This window comes from Coturnix japonica, chromosome 14 (assembly GCF_001577835.2).
Source record: "Coturnix japonica isolate 7356 chromosome 14, Coturnix japonica 2.1, whole genome shotgun sequence".
NCBI lineage: Eukaryota > Metazoa > Chordata > Aves > Galliformes > Phasianidae > Coturnix > Coturnix japonica.
Window position 1 is genome coordinate 9,034,788 of NC_029529.1, and position 16,084 is coordinate 9,050,871.

Sequence of the window (16,084 nt, forward strand, 5' to 3'; positions counted from 1 at the left end):
GATATTTCCATTTGTGTACTTCACTCAGAGCAATTTCAGGCAAACTTGATAATTTTGAACTTTCTGATCTTTAGAAGGAATAAATCTGCCCTGCTGGGAAATGCACTGTTCCTACCCCTAACCTGTGTTTTACACATTTATATATAATCTCACTATAACTATCGTGGGAATAAAATTTATACTTGAATTCATGCTTGTTCCCTGGTTGGGAAAAATGCTCATGAACTGTGAGGAAGCAGATCTGCTTGTTCCATAGATGAACTGTTGTACGTGGTCCACATTTTGTATTTTTATATATCGTTCCAATTCCTCAGCTGTTTCAAATTCATTTACCTCTCTGAGAGTGAATGAAGCAGCTGTGCCAAATTCAGAGCCTGGCTGAGCCCAGCTTAATGTCTAGAGGTGCTGAAGTTCCCAAGGCTGGTGCTTCACCATTAACTGATGCAGAAGAAATGACTGCTTTAGAATTTCTCTCTCCCTTTCACATAATGGCAGAATTGTGAAATTATTGTGTAACATGCCCTTCTTCCCATTACACGATCCTCATTCTGTTCACCATTATTTTTAATAGACCAATTTTCTCTCTTGCTTTTCATCCACCGAGTCTTTACTATTATTATCATCAAAGTGTCTGTGGGCTGCCAGCATTTGATATTTCATTTCACTGATTTAATTATGTCTGCAGCCTGTTCTGGGGCTGTTTATTTTTATAGATCTCCAAATCCTTTCCTTTATCAAATTGTTTACATCTGAATCTATTTGTTCACTGTTTATATGTCACTTTGCAATTGTATCCTTTTGTACTTTGCATTTGTTCCTGAGGGCTGTTTCAGTTTGATCAAATTTTACAACTTTGTGGACAGACAACTAAGATAAGATGTTCCTATCTAGGGGGTGAAAGGAAGTTCTGGACACAGCTAACACCATCTGCTTTTTCACCCATGCTTCCTGCAGGCATATGTGAGTATGGATCCACATCTGTTACCAGCTATTGGGAAATGACAGCTCATGGGAAGCCGGGAGAGTGTTAGATAAAAGGAAGAGACATGATGTGCACTTGCTACTCTATGTGCAGTTTATATGGAATATTAGTACGTAGGTAATGTAGGGTATATATAAACAGGTTGTTTACTGAGCTTAGTTTAGTTTCAAAAGAGTGGAGGTTCTTTGGCTCTGGGCAGCCTGGTCTGGTGGTTGGCAACCCTGCCTATGGCAGGGAGGTTGAAACTAGATGATCTTTGAGGTTCTTCTCAACCCAGGCCATTCTATGATTCTTTATTGCAGAGGGTTGCAGAAGAGGATGACAATGCTATGAATACAAGAGCGAAATGTTGGCTTAGCAGAGCTCCATGACACAGCATGCCACCAAAAAGGCTCTTGGAGCTATCGATCTTCTGGGGAACTTCAGTCTTGCTTTGAATTTTGCTGACTGACCTCCTGTCATTGCAACTACTTTAGCAGCAGTCATGATGCACGTATGCGTGCACGTGCTGTAGTTCTGTTGAGTTCCTTGCTTCTACTATAATTAAGAGTCCATAAATAAGTGCTTCTAATGCACTTGACTAGAGAAAGTAATTGCTATTTAAATGGATAATTTATTGTGTGCTAATTAAAAGCCCAATAGGTGAGAACATTATAATGAAATGTAACTTAACTCAATAAGGAGGTTTTTAATAATCATTAGTTGCCTGAAATATACCTGATACAGCAGTTCTGTAATGACAAGCTCTAATTGATGTTTTTAACATATTTTTATTGTGGATAAATTGCTGTTTTGTTGTATGTCTCTCTTTCCCTGTCTTTCACATACACAGCTTCCCAGCTGGAGACCCCATTCTGCTTTATTACAGTTTATTCTTCCCTGCTTTGGGAACTTCTCTCCCTTATGCTGGTCAACTCATCTCAGTTACACCAACATTGAGCAGGATGTGAGTAAACAGATGTGGGGAGCTGCCAACTTCTACCAAAGAAAGATGCTAGCTTTTAATTTCAGCTATCAGAATGTACAATAGAGATCTGCTCTCTTTCCATTTGACTTACAGTATAAGGCAGAGAAACCCTCGAAGTGTCCAGTGTTCTAACCACTCATCTTAGAGCAGAATGATTACGCAAGAAGAATGGTAAACCTCGGTGTGTCTTGGTAATAAATTTCACTTTCAAAGAAGGAAGCTTAAGAACAGAGGCTGGAAAGTAAATGTGCCTCACACAATGGAGCAGCAAGCCAGCTTTGTTTGAATTGAACATCCTGGAAGATATCTGAGCTGGGAACAAGTAGCATGTGATTTAAGGACTGAGACAGTAGACGGCTGATTTTCTTGGCAAAAATAGTATGAGAAAGCTGCACTGGCCTTTCAAGGATAAGAGGTAATGGCCTTAAATTGCCCTTGGGGAGGTTCAGGTTGGATATTGGGAAAAATTTCTTCTCAGAGCAATGAAGTATTGCTACAGGCTGCCCAGGGAACTGGAGGAGTCACTGTCCCTGGAGGTGTTCAAGAGAAGTGTAGACGTGGCACTGAGGGACGTGGGTTAGTGGACACAATGGGAATGGTTTGGTGGTTGGACTGGATGTTCATAGTCTTTTCCAGCCTTTATGATTCCATAATTTTACTGTGCTTTTATGGTGTCTTTTTCCACCACTGGGCAACGACTGTTCTTATGATACTGAGATTTTAAAGAATGTTCTTCTGAGACTGAAATCCACCAGACATACAGTGGAGGCTGTTAGTAGCTCTCGTGGGATGGGGTAACCATTAAAAATTCACTGCATTTTTCTGGGCCTCCTTTTCCTCCAGTATTAAATGGAGATAACTACATGTTTCCTTCATGAAGCCATGTGGTATATCCTGTTGAAAAATCTATATATAAGTGTTCATCATTTTTGTCACTCAGGCACTGATATAGGAATTTCTGGAGCACTCCTACATGTTGAGAATCACACTGATACTGTGGATGAGAATATTAAATTCTGGTGCTGAACCTGGCTAATTTGAAAGTGACGTATTTTTCTAGGGTGATGCCACAGATAAATCTTATATAAGAAAATGAATTACATTTATAGCTAGAGCGGACTGCAGGATTTTATGATCATCTCAGCACTTGTGCATTTAGTAAAATATCTTGTGTTTGATTATGACAGGGAACCTCTTGGCTTATGTCAGAGTTCTTCTTTCCTGGAGTTTGCTCTGTTTCCTGGAAACTAAACTCTGGTGGAAATTGTTATTTTGGTTGGTTTTTTTCTTTTCTTTTTTGTCTGATTTGTTTGTTTGAGGCTATTTTTTGTCTTTTAAGTCTAAACAACCCATCAGTCTTATAACTCTTCTGTCCTGCCACTGAAAGGAGATACCCATAGATTAAATAGTTAAATAAGAAGTCCCCAAGGGGGACTTCCCAAATATTTTATTAGTGTCCTTTGGGGCAAATGGTAGATTAGGACTCAGAAGATTAATTGGCAGACTTGCATGTACTTGTAGTCAACAAAGCAGGAAACCAATCCTGAAAAACCACAGTGGGGACTAATTCAGAAATGTCTTAAAACAGAACATGAAGAACGTTTTTACCTCCTCTCAGCTCCAGATTCCTACTCCTCATGTTAAAGAAGAAACCTTAAACTTGCCTGAATTACAAGCAAAACTGTCAGCCTCCCTCAAAATGGGGGAAGAAAGTACTTCTAAAATGCTTATGCATTATATAACATGTACCCATATATCATTTATACAGACATTAGCAACTTGTGTTATTTCCTTATTTTGGAGGTGATGCATTAAAAGTGAGAATGCCACTACTGCCATTTTCTTCTTACATAAAGCAGATTTGTGTCCACAGTGCATGCGTAGAGATCTCTGTGATTTTCAAAAAGCAAATTGGAGGCCATTGCGATAGCTTGGGTAGTGTGGCCAAACACAAAATAAAGATGGCATGTAAGAAGCCTGGTTGGCACCAATGCCAATTTTATGCACGTGCTTTGTCTTGATTAAAGTAGAGATGTTTGCATATGCCTCGAATCCAAAGGCATTCTGATGCACATCCCCTCCTGCTGAGCCAGCAAAGCTCCTCTCACGGTTACTGCTTTTGCATAGTAGATACACATTAATGGAAGCAGTCAGAGCATTCATCTACCTGGTTCATGATTTGCACATCTCTGGAATATCCTTAAAATGCAGACAAAGTTTAAAAAGCAATAGAAGAGAGTTGCAGAAAATCCAGATTAATAGTTAAAAGTTGAAATAGTTTATCCTCTTACACAGGGGTATTAATTACAAAGAGCATCCTCAGTCTCATTTGCAGAGTTTCCCTTTCACTATCTGGAACTGAAGCAGTAGATTAATGAGAGAGGCTGGGAAGGTGCCACCTTGTAAGGAGCTGCATGGAAATGAACCACTTAAAATGCACAAACAAGTTTTATTGCAACTGCCAAACCTAGGAACCATGTAACATCCTACTATAGAATATACTGTAACTAATGACATCAACTATTTACACACATTTATTGTGTTGTTGTGTTTTGTTTTCAGATCTCCATATATAGGTGAACATTTTGAATTTTTTGCTAAAGATTTCCAAATTAACATCTAAAGGATTTTTTATTTTCCTTTATGTATTCTCTCTGGGTTATATCGGTGCTACAGGGCTACTCAGCCCATGCTGTAGCGATTCCTGCTTAGATGTTATTAATACAGTGCAGGAGAGGATGGTAGATACGAGTCTTGTAGAAATGAAGCTAATGCTGAGACTCACTGTTTTCATTTCCCTGTGCTTTTGCATTTAGATTTCATAGCACTGAAAGTCTTGGTGGGCATAGTGTGGATGGCTTGATGGTGGAAATGGAAGATCTTGGTGGTCTTTTCCAACCTTTATGATTCTTTGTGATTCCTGAGAGGAAAAAACACCATTCCTGTTCACAGTGAAGGAGCCACAGTCCACCACCTCCAGGGTCAAGGCTTTGCCACCACCGCAGGGCATGGAGTGCCATAAGTAGTGCTGAATGGAGCAAGGAGGAGGAGATGGCCGCACACATAGCATGGAAGCTTTGACTAATGGTAAGTGAGATCTCTCAATATTGGTTTACTGTATTTTTGAGCTTCATATTTAATTCAGGTCAAATCTCATCTACTAAACAGAGCTGTTATGTAGTGCACACACCAGATACACGAAGCGCGGTTTTAGCATAGCTCTGACCCAGTTACTTCATGCAATGTTGTCTAAAAGCAAAAATTGAAATCCCTTATCTAAACAAAAATGAGCCTTTGTTCTCCTAGTTATTGTGGCATTTTGCATGTATTTGGTTTCAAAGACTGATAATTTTACTATTCTGAATCTGTCATGGGCATCATAAAGGCTTTTCCCTTTTGGTAACCAACTGAACAGCACACTGGAGAAATGAATGCCTGCCAATTGAGATATATGGAGCAATCTTGACAAATCTGATGGCTGAAACTACTTTTTATTATTTTTTTATTAATATTTATCAGCTACAGTTGGTAAATATTAATGAAACATTAAAAATAGCTGCATGTGATTAAAGAATTACTCTGTTTTTGTTACTGCTGTCAGAAACAAAAGATGAGGTAGGAAGGGCAGGAAAGAACAGGAAAACCAAAAACTGAAACATTGAGATGTTGGAAGGACTCTTAGAATATAGTTGTGCTTCTCTAATCTTTCTGAAATGGTTCCTCATGCTCAGATGCATCTCTTCACATATAAGTATCTCTCTGTATATGCATATAAAAAGATTGTGAATATGAGAGGAAAATACATTAGGATGCAAAGAAAAAAAGAAGTGCAAATTTAAATGTCAGTATACATTCTGATGTTTAACATAGACCTAAAAATCCATAGAACAGCTACAGGGATTTTCCATGTTTGTAATCAAATGTGTTTTCCAGTAATATTTTTTCATTATGTTTGATTTTAGAAATCTTAACACTTTCTGATTGTGATTAAAATGGGGAAAGTGACTAAAATGAAAATGATGAAAAATGAAAGAGAATGTTCTGCCTTCAACCCCCTGCCTTGACTATCAAAAAATTGATGTTTAATTAAAAACCAAATTTTAGAGAAACAGTTGGTTTTTGTTATAAAAAGATGATGACAAATTTTGAAATAGCTGTAAGTGCTACACGGCATTTATTAGGCAAATTTCACCAAGATGGCTAGGCAGTGCAGTGCCTGTTACTGACTTGGCAGGGAAAATGCTAATATCCTAATGGATTGATTTAAGAAGTGCCAGGTAATTTGTAACACTTCAAGGAAGTCCAGTGATTGCACTTAGAAGGAATATAAATGGGAGCTGGAATGAATTGCTAAGATAGGCAGAGGGAAGAAGGATTCGGTTATTCCTGTGAGGTTAGTCACTGGGATTCTGCAGTCATCACAGAAACATCTCTTATTTATCAAGACATCAGGGAGCACCACTGCAACATAATCCTTTCCAACATTTCCAGTCTGTGCTCTCTGTTCAGACAGGCTATTTCCCATCTTGTCTCCTCATCTTGCCTCTTTCCTCCATTCATGTCTTCCTCTTTTCCCTGCTTTTTTTTTTGATACCACTGGAAACAGAATAATTATCACTCCCACATATCAAATTCTCAAAACTAGAATCAGACCATGCTTCCATCCCTTTTATCTAGTGTTTAGCACGTCAGGCTTTTGAAAGCATTGATCACTGTTAGACATAAAGACTGCTGGGAACCTTGTCAGACAGCATGGTTCAGATGTGTACAGGATCAGACATACCATGGTGGTGGCACAGCTGTTTCAGAAGTAAAAGTGAGAAAAATAGCTGGCATTGCATGATCCGGTTGTGCAAGGTTACTTGTATGATATCAGTCAACTTTTTCCATATTTATCTGCTTTCCAAAATTGCATGTAATAGGGACAGTTAGTGAATAATAAGAGATTGCTGCTTCTGCTGGTTGGACTTAAGCTGGTATTTACAAAGCTGTGGTCTGTGAAGAGACATCAAAACCTTGCCTTGGGTGAAACACCACAATTCCCAGTTCCCTCTTGTTCCCAGGAGCAGTAGCCTCTTGTTGTCTGTGGCCTTCTCTCTTATTCCTGGCCATGGGCGTTTGATGTCATAGATCGTATCAGAGCCTGGAGAGGTTTCTCTGAAACTTCATCCCTTCCTGAGCTTTCTTCATGAGCATCAACCAGAGAAGAGTGAAGCACTGCCTATCAGTGTTTCATCACTTGAAAAGCTGTGCCTTTTTAGTGCCTTGCCTTACCAGTGTCTTCTCAGTGATGACTTTATTCCCTCTCCTTTTGAACAAGGCCAAGTGGTTTCTTTAAATCTAGCTTTATTTGAACCCCAAATTCGAGGGAAGCCAGACTGTCTTAACTGCTTTTCCTTGACTTTCTGTTTGTTCTTCCCTCTGTAACTCAGAGGCATGTCTGTCTTGGATGTGGAAGGATCTGAAGAGTAAGGGCAGACTTGTTGGGCTACTATCATTGAGATTCTCCTTTGGCTTCTAGTATTTGTGGCTAATACTTAGACATCAGTCAAGTTGGATTTTTTCACTTAATGTATGATTATGATTATGGTAGGCATAATTCTGCTGTCACTCATGCAAGAATAAACGCTGAAACTAATGGAGTTATGTGAAAGTAAAACTGATCTTAAATGAGAAGTGAATCAGGCCCCCTATGGATGCGAGATCAAATTACTACCACACTTTATTTACACTTAAACTCTTTCATACCACTGTGGCAATCAAAAATAACTTTAAATTGGTGGAACAGTGATATCCACTCTCTTTAAGATGGTCTTAGGCTCCCTGAGCAGTGGTAAAATCTATAACATATGTGTGAATAACATTCCCTGCATAGAAAGCAGAGAAAGGCAGCAGGTCCCAGCACCAGCACAGCCCTCCCTTCCCTTGGTTACATAGCTTTGAACCCCACTGCTCCCTTCCTGCATCAGAAAGAGCACCAGTACTCTGATGCCTGGGTACTGCTCAGCACCTGGGGAAGCAACAGTAATTTTGTTTCTTTGCTTCTTGGTCCTTTGGGAACCTTCTGCTCAAAGGACTCTTTCTTTGGTCATACTTGCAGTCTTTCAGCAGCACCAATGTGCACAGTTGTCTCTAGGAAGATCACATTTCTAATCTGTTTGCTAATAAGTGCGTAATGGGAGGCAGAATATTTCTTTCTCATGTTGAAGAGTCTCCAGTTAAATAATTAATTGATATTGAAGTGGGTCCAATTTATATTGGATTAAACAATAGTGAAATGTCTTCCCTCGAGTAGAGAGCAGTGCATTGTGCATATCTATATCCATCTTGCAGCATTCACTGCAATAATAAGGAATGCAAAAAGGAATACTGCATGATTAGACTGCATCTAAAATATAGAATAAAGGCACCAGAATAGATCTGCTGCCTTCATCACATAGTCGTTGGCCAACAGGATTTGCTAGGTCTGCTCAGAGCCAGCACAGTTGGATGAGGCAGGGAGGAAGCCCTTAGCAGAGCACTGGGAGTCTCAGCTGGAATGAGCATCTGCTCCCTGGTTGCTCTTGTGATTCTTCTTGGCAAGAAACTATATAATCAGCTTTCTGGTAAATTCTTCCAAATCCTTCTTTGCTTTGACTCTGTGTAGAAAACTACATAACTCTCAGATAACGTGTATTGCTATGATGAGTCCTGAAATTTGATGTTAAATGAAATGTCAGATAATGAAACTGTAAATCCTGTCTTCTTAAAAGTGACTGAATGAACTGCTGAAAATAACCCATCATCTTCTTGAGGAGCAGCCAGGTTAGATGATGATAATGGTATTTCCCAGACAGACAGCGACACTGATTTTTTATATGTGATATACTGGGACCCCGTCTCTGACCTGTATGCAAGATGAGGAATGAAATGGATTTAAGTAATAACAGAAAATCTGATGATATATTTAAGATGCTTATTGTTAGCCTGTCGCCTTATGGAGCCTTTCTAACCCCAGGGGATCACCAGAATAGATAACTATGATGCACACACATCACAAGCTGGGAAATATGATGCAGCTCCTGATGACTTATTTGCTGAGAGAGAGCAACTGTTTCTGTACAACTTCCATAATGTTTCTGAAAATGCTGTCGTTTTTAACACTGCAAATCATTGTTGCTTATGTATGAGAGAGACAATGAAAAAAATTAGAATTGGATAACAACATGAAAATAGAAATATTTGAAGCACAATCAGCTGGTACTATTTTAACAAACTCTATAGAATATGTAGAAAAAGCAGCTTGTTTAATGAGCTCAGCATTAAGAGCTACACTGTAAGTTATTATTTGAAGGCACTGCATACCTCTGATTTTATAATCTATTGACTCAAATCACAGANCAAGATTATCCCTGTTTGCATGTCAGACTATATTTCCGGGGAAGTGCAGCTTCTGTTTATTCTTAACTCTGCTGATGATTTTCTCAGATTGCTGCCATATGCTGCATGTCACAGGTGAGTATTTTACTGCCTTAAAATTTGACAATTCTGTATCCAGCTTAATAGTTCTGTCATCTCAGCGTTGCCATTAGCACTGAATTACAACAGAGGATATTTAAACATTGGATTAGGGTGTCAAATATTTGTTAAATAACAAGGGTAGACATTATAAAAAGAGTCAGTGATACTTTAAAAACATCAGTCAGTCAACAAAGGTATAAAAATTGGCTCGGTGACTAAACAAAGTTTGCTCGATGTTTATTTGTTATACTGCAGTTTTAGGCATCTATCTTGCTGTGGATTTTATGCATAATACACACACACTGGCCAAATTCCTGTCAGTTGAGAAAGTCACATAGAGAATATATTTAATGGCCAGTCTGAAGTTTACAGAAAGAGGAAAATTAATAGATCTGATTTCAGAAAGGATGGGGATATGGTCTTGGGCATAAAGTGCATATTATCTCACATTCCAACATTGTTTATGCAGAATAGAGGCAAGATGCAGTACTGTAAAATGTTAATAATGTTCTGCTCTTTTGGTCCTGCTGAAAGTAAGCACTCACCCCCAATCAGAAATGCAGAAAAAATAAGAGTTTAGCTGGATAAATGCAATGAAAAGCACAGACTTTTAAACATCAAAGCCAAATAAATACATACAGTGAAATGATAGCAGTCATTTAATCTGTTTCCTGCTATAATATCATCAGCCCATTGAAGCACCGAAACACAGGTGAAATGTAAATCCTCTTAAAAAGGGGATTATTCATGTGCTTGAAATTATATACTTTATTACATCTGAACCACAGCTCTAATGCCCATCAGGCGTTAGGAGGCAGTGCTTATTCTGTTCATTTTCACACTATGATTTTTTAACAGATCCTGAAAGTTTTAACTCCTGTGAGTGAGTATTTTTTTCTCATGGAAGCAGTTCTTCTGACACGTTCAAGTTACTAACTCAGTTAGACTCGATGATCCCTGTGGGTCCTTTCCAGCTTGGGATATTCTATGATTCTATCATTTGCTTTGCCTTTGCTAGAAACAGTTTTTCTGCCTATTGCTCCCAAAGCTGCTATGTAAGGATTGGCCTCTTCATTCATGGCACTGCTGGGCTGATTGTAAAACTTGCAGCATGCTCTTTGTCTCATCAGCTTCAAGGAGATTCTTCACTAACATTGCCAATGAAAACTTTTTAAGCTGCTGCTTTTGCTTTACCAGGAGAGTCTGAACACTTTATTGATTAAGCTGCCTGTTTTTCAGTTTCATCATATTCTTTATTTGAATGCGTATCTGTTTTGCTGATTCAGCTGTGTGTTGAAATGCTTGAGGATTCAGCTACTGTTTGTGCTGCATCTTTGGCTTAATCCTTTTGTGCTTTTTTGCTTACTCAGCTGGCTACTAAACCAAGTAATTTTGGGGGTGGAGAGATTGCAGTGCCAATTTCATTTCTGACTAGGAAACATATACTATAAAACGGGTTCTAGTCATTCATGACTACAACTGTATATTGTTTAAACGAACTGCCTTTTTAAAGAGTGAAAAAAAGAATCCCTTCTCCTTAGAGAGGGGGAATTTATTATTTACTCTTTGTTTTACTCCTTCCTTTACTTGCAATGTTTGCATTTGCTCTTTAGTATCTGTGAGGGCTGGAAAGCCAAGTACACAGCCTAGGAAAGGATGCATAGGTTGAGATTCAGCTGCATCTCAAGCTGGCAATAGATTTCTATGACAATAGCTCCTCTCGGAAGTGAGACTGGGATCACAGATAACTGTTTTCACATGATGGAGATCCCAAGCCCCAATGGGTGCTGTGTAGTGCAGACCTAGATATGCTACCTGGCCCAGGTCCTAATTCTAGCTCAAAAAACCATGGCTCTCTCTATCCAGTTCCTGCTTTTGGCATTGAGCACCTGATCAAGACCATAGAAATGCCGCAGAAGATGTATCTGGCCAAAGACTAATCAGTTTACCTCTTGGAATAGACTGCATGTTGTAGCACGCGAACAGGCAACTGATACCATTGACCTTGGCAAGAAGAGTGAAGTCCAGTGCCAACAAAGGTATGATTTTGCAGCGTGGGCATTTGTCTTACAGTCCTTCCTTCTTCCTTATCCTCTTTCATCATCAAGCAAAACCTGGAAGCATCTGAAATCAGCACTGGCTTCTGCAAGTCTTTGATGTAGGCACCAATCCATGTACCCTCTGGGATTTCTATATGGAACATACTGATACTAAACTATTCACCCTAAACTGGATGCAAGACACCATCAGAACAGAATTGGAAGCTTCATTCCTAAAGCTACTTTGATGTTTAGCTGTGTTCAGTTCACCTAGAAAGAGCACTGAAGAGCTGCCAAAAGCAGACCAACCAGGCTGCCTGGCTGACAAAGCCTCTCCTCCTTCTCTGCCTTCCCAGCTACCTTCAGCCCACGGTTGACCTGATGTGTCTTGGCCATGCAGCACACAAGACAGAGGCAGCAAATCCAGCATCCAAATAGGGATTCCAGTAACTGGCTAAATCTGCTTGGTGAGCTGGCTGCCAGCTGACACACTTGTGGCCATCTGCATCTGGATTGTCCTGACAGTGCTCCTTCACAGCAGGACCAGACTCTTGCAAGAGTGTTTTAACTTACCTTGCCTCCCCTTTTTCCTCCCTGGAGAGGGGAGACCCTAAAACCTTGCAGGAGCTTTCTCAATGACATTAAAATAGCCCCCAATGTATCTACTCCTTCTGCAGTTAGAAGAGGTTTGTGCAACTTGGATCCTTCAGTTGCCATGCACTGTGGCTAGCAGAAGTTTATGTCATTCCATTCTCTTCTCATTTATGCCTGTTTTTCCTTTCTCTTTTCCTTTCTTGTTTATTCTTTTCTTTCCCCCTGAGCCATGTATCACAGTTCAGGTCTGTGTTTGCAACAGCACCTCTGTAAGACCTTCCTTATCCTCATATGATTTCTGATTATCACCTTTCACTACAGGATTATTATTTTTTTCCTGCTGAGTAATTTACTTGTGATATTTGGAAAATGGACATAATAAAGAAGAAGTGCTAGAGATAAATCTGTTTTCTCCATAGCACTTAGCAATACTATTAGCAGTAAAAAAAGAAGACACCTGAGAGGTCCCCATACAAAGCTTTTCACAAACTCCCTATACAGTGCTAAACAGGTTTCTGTGCAGGCAGAGGACTGCAATGGCATTTCAGTGAGATTTATCTCAGTGGCTACATCTGCCTCTTTTGTTCAAGTGGTTGCAAATCTGTGAAGCAATTACTTGAAATGCTGTGACCCTCGTCATCTGGGCCCTGCAAAAGGCTGTCACTTAACAGGGAAATTAAATTAAACTTGAAACAATGCAGGAGAAAGAAAAAAATAAGAAGCAGCCTTTGGAGAACAAGGCAAAACTGCAATGAGATTTAACTAAAGGGAATTATAGTGAGCTGGATGTCCATAACTGACTGCTGCTTATTGTACCCCTGCTGTAGGACTCCAGCTCTCAAGGCTCTTACTGTCAGCAGGAAGCTCCCGAGCAGTTCCTCACCTTCAAACTCCTTTTAAAGGTATGGTATTATCATCTTTTGCCAACATTTCTATTCAACTGATAGATTTATGTTATTCATTGGAAAAAAAAAAACAAAAATCCCACAAACCTCCCCCTGGGAAAGACATGGGACAGGAGAACGCTCCCTGCGCTGAGAATGTGAAGGCTATGAAGGAAAAAACACTGTTTTTCTGTCCCAGCCCTGGAAGTGTCCCCAGAAGTGATTTTGCCTTTTATTAGCAGCCCACAGAGATTAGAGCAGCCAGAGCTGTTTTCAATCAGCCCTCAGAGACCTTTGCTCCCTTGAGCTGAGCTGCAACCAATGTAACCTTGGTTGACTGAACTGACATTGAACATTGAACTGAAGGACTTTTTAATTTTCTCTCGCCTTTTTTTTTTTTCTCCCTCTCTTTTTCAGTGTATTTAATACTGATGTGGATTAGAAAGCCTCTGATGTAAAGGAGAGGGGGGCTCAAATGGCATCAGTGCTATCAATTTGTCTGTAACCAGTTCTTTAAGTGAGGCTTTACAGTAAGCCAGCCTGGAGCTAAGCGACTCTGCCATCATCAGGCTCAATTCTGCAACACAAAATACGGGAGGGACCATTGCAGCTGCTCTGCAAGCCCTGGAAATGCTGCTGAGAGCTGCAGCGGTTCCCTGCTGCAGGCACTGTGCTAGAGAGGCATCCCGAGTGTTTGTAGTTCTCCCATGAGAAATTTCCTATTGAGTACTGGAATATTCTAGATCAAAACTTGGAGGGGGAGGGAGGGGATGAAATCTGAAGGGAAAGGCTATCATTGTAGCTCATGAGCTGACATTTCATTCGAAGCCAAGAGAGATAAGAAAAACATCAATGCAAAATCACCTGAGTAAGTTTGGGATGGCTTTGGCAAATAGAGCTATTAAGTATTTCCAGGAGATTTCTGCAGATCGCCTTCCATCTGTATCCACAGTCCTGATGGAGGAGCAAACAAAACACAGGTGGGTTGTTGTTCAGGGTCTCTGAAAATGTTTTATTCCTAAGGCTGTGCCAGCTAGCTAAGAAAAAAAAGGAAAACCTGAATGAAAACAGTACTTAGAATTTGAGCTGAACCCAACACAGTCTGTGAGATAATAGGTAGGAGCACTGGTTGGAATCAAATTAACCCTCAGTAGCCAGCGGTCATTGCCATGTGTACAAGTACATAAAATCTGAGTGGCAAATGGTGTTCTGCCTGCCTCCACCATTTTTTATACTAGGAGGGAAAACACCAGTACAGCAGGTAGGGGGTTCTGTCTGAAGGACTCGGGTACAGGAGAATTTCATTCATTTTTGATGAAATTATTCTTCCCATACTTCATCCTTGTAAACAGTTGTTCACCAATGTGTATGCTGCCAAAATAGTGATGATGTGATTAAGGTGTGTCTGTGAAGTGAAGGATATTTCTCTCTGGTAAGAAAGGGCATATGAATGCCAGGTAAAGAGGTGGCCTACACAGTGCTGTGATGTTTTAGTGCTGCTATTAAATACAGTCCAAATGCCTGAACAGGTGAGGGAGGCAGGGGACAAACAGCACTGCACGAAGGCAGGCAAATCAGTCGGCCTACATGCTGCCCACACACACTGCTGCTGGGGGTTTACCATTTGAATGAGTTTCCTGGGCACGACTGAGATCTGATTTCCATTCAGCACAGTGGGAAAGCACAAGAACGAAAACATGCAAGGAGAAGAAAGAGAGAGGAAGAGAAATGTCTCCCACAGCCACACATCCTCGCTTCTCTACCTGCAGCTATTAGAGGCAGAGCTCTGTATGAGAGGTGAGCTTTGGGGTGACTTTGTGTTGCTGCTTGGCTTAAGCCTTAATGGCAGCACTGGAAGCCATGTTGTTGGGCTCTTGTCAGGATGAAGAGCTCACCTCTGCTGCAGGTGAGGTGTAAGCTCCTGAGTCTCACTGTGCATTCCCTTCCCCTCTCTCTCCCCCACTGCATGTGTTCCCCCAAATCTCCATTTTCTTTAGTGTCTATCTGATGTGAAACAATTCCCACATCTATGTATTTCACTAATGATCTCATGGTTATAATTAGCCAACATTTTTATTTTTGTGTCCCAAAACTGGAAACCTTAATCAGCTCCCGCTCTGCTTTTTACCCCCAAGGTCTGTATGGACTTATAAGGTATATGACAGCTAACGAAGTGAAGGAAGCCTATTTTCAGAGTATCAGAACTGTTAGATAGAGGTTAGCACCTGCAGTTGTGGATTTTCTATCAGAAAAAGGCTGGAACTGCTGTCTTTTAGAAAAATAATTCCTTACTGACTCAGAGCAAGACAGTAAGTTCAGCTAACAAAATGAAGTGGACCAAGTCTGCAATCTGACTGGTGTGCATGACTTCTTTCCCTCTGCCAGGTACAATGCACAAAACGTATAAAAGCTGAAAATAAGTTCCTACCTAACCTCTAAACCTCTCCTTCAGGTGTCTCCAACTCAGAAAAGCCTGCTTGAGGACCCAAAGCCCAGAGGAGACAGTTGTTTCAACTTCACATAAAAGGAGAATGTGGTGAGTTTTTTGAGCATACAGCTCACTCAGATACACACAACTGGGAGGGTTGTCTGACAGACCTGTGGGTTGTGCTGCCATCCAGAGGGATGTTGACAGGCTGGAAAAATGGGCTTTGTAAAGAACCTCCTGAAGTGCAGCAAAGAGTGTTGCAAAGTCCTGTACCTGGGAAATAAATAACCCAAGCATCAGCACAAGCTGGGAGGGGCACCTGAATGGAAAGTTCTTGAGAGTCTTGATTGATACCAGGTTGCTCCAAAGAAGGCTAACAGTATTCTGGACTGCAATAGGCAAAGTATTGCCTGCAGATAGAGAGAGGTGGTCCTTCCCCTCTGCTCAGAACTGGTGGGGAGGCACAAGGAGCCATGTGTCCACTGCTGGTCCCCCTGTAAAGGAGACCTTGACCTGGACACATGCAAGAGAGTCCAATGAAGGGCCATAAAGATGATGAAGAGATTAGAGCATCTCTGCCCTGTGGAGAGGCTGAGAGAAGCAGAGCATCTCTCATAGATTCCCCTCTGAGCCTGGAGGAGGCTCAGGGGGATCTCATCCATGTGGATAAATACCTGAAGGGAGGTGCAA

The 16,084-nt window shown here is 40.6% G+C and overlaps 1 long non-coding RNA gene across 2 annotated transcripts in view; it reads left to right on the forward strand.

The window, feature by feature from the left end:
• LOC107320873 overlaps positions 1–16,084 on the forward strand; it is a 36,531-nt gene that overhangs the window by 16,032 nt on the left and 4,415 nt on the right. The window contains exons 2-6 of one of the 2 annotated variants that reach the window (XR_004308976.1): positions 892–960; positions 1,285–2,364; positions 4,766–5,036; positions 12,910–12,984; positions 15,419–15,502. This is a non-coding gene — a long non-coding RNA (uncharacterized LOC107320873). The remainder of the gene's footprint in view (positions 1–891; positions 961–1,284; positions 2,365–4,765; positions 5,037–12,909; positions 12,985–15,418; positions 15,503–16,084) is intronic. The other variant, XR_001558409.2, reaches the window with a different exon arrangement.